Source organism: Taudactylus pleione, unplaced genomic scaffold (genome assembly GCF_031769625.1).
Source record: "Taudactylus pleione unplaced genomic scaffold, aTauple2 ptg000760l, whole genome shotgun sequence".
In the NCBI taxonomy this organism is placed as follows: Eukaryota; Metazoa; Chordata; class Amphibia; order Anura; family Myobatrachidae; genus Taudactylus; species Taudactylus pleione.
In genome coordinates this window covers 3,679,944-3,681,072 of record NW_028285162.1, presented here as the reverse complement: position 1 = coordinate 3,681,072, position 1,129 = coordinate 3,679,944, and the positions used below count along the sequence as shown (strand labels likewise).

At 33.4% G+C, this 1,129-nt stretch overlaps 1 pseudogene; it reads right to left on the bottom strand.

Annotated features, from left to right (window-relative positions):
• Nucleotides 1-480: 480 nt before the first annotated feature.
• LOC148476958 (5S ribosomal RNA) lies at nt 481-599 on the bottom strand (annotated as a pseudogene).
• Between the last annotated feature and the right edge of the window lie 530 nt (nt 600-1,129).

The window sequence follows — 1,129 nt, the reverse complement described above, 5'->3', positions numbered from 1 at the left end:
ACACAGAACTTTATAATTCTATAATTAATTTATTATATACCAACATGTTACATCTCTATATTATAATATACCATATACTACATTGGTGGTGCTCCCAAACCCCATAATCTATCATTCAGAACCAAAGAAAAAAGTAGGGCTGGTTGCTGGGGCACTCTTGTATCAAAATCTGTATAAAATATAACTTTTAATAATAAATGTTTAAAATTTAAGAAGGTCCCCACACTATATCCAGTTTGTTTGCAATATTAGATATGGAGTGTGGCAAATTGATTATTATTTATTTTTTATTGTTTATTTAATACAACAGTATCAATCTCCAGCTATAGTATGTCAGAGAAAATTGACACATACACCAATTGTATAAGGAGAAGATTACCCCGATACCCTGAAAACACAGTCAAAACCCTGGAAATAATAATAATTGAAAAATGATATGCTGTGTAACCATTCTTTTCCCAGTTCACCTCCTATATATTTTACCTACAGCACCTGATATTCCCTGGTAGTCTCCCACTCAAGTACTAATCAGCCCCAACACTCTATAGCTTCCAAGATCAGACAAGATTGGGAATATATAGTGTGGTATGGCTGTAGGTATATTGCCAAATATAATGGTGTGAAAAGCCCTGGTACATACAAAGCTATACTGTATGTAGGACTATCTTGTGAGAGGAGTCCACTTTGTTAGAAAATACAGAATTCAAAGAAAGTATTTGCATGTAGCATACTTTAATTGTTACACAAATAGATCGTCACGTTCAGACATAGATTACGGGTTAATACACATCTTGTCAAATTTTTGTACATATCCAAATAGTTCTTAAGTGCCCTCTAATATATGATGAAGACTGTTGCCTCCTAATCAGTGAGCTATGCCCATTAGATACTTTAACCATATAGAGAGGTAAACATACTTTGGACCAAGAACCTAAAAGAACATCAGAGTGCCCCAGCAACCAGCCCTACTTTTTTCTTTGGTTCTGAAAGACAGAAGGACAAATTTTTGCTTTTATATAGTAGAATTATTCTATTGTATAGTTCTATTTGATTGTGTTTACTATTATATCGTTAGGATACCTGTGACATTTGAGTAAAATACAGACTTTTTTGTACCATACACTCCATC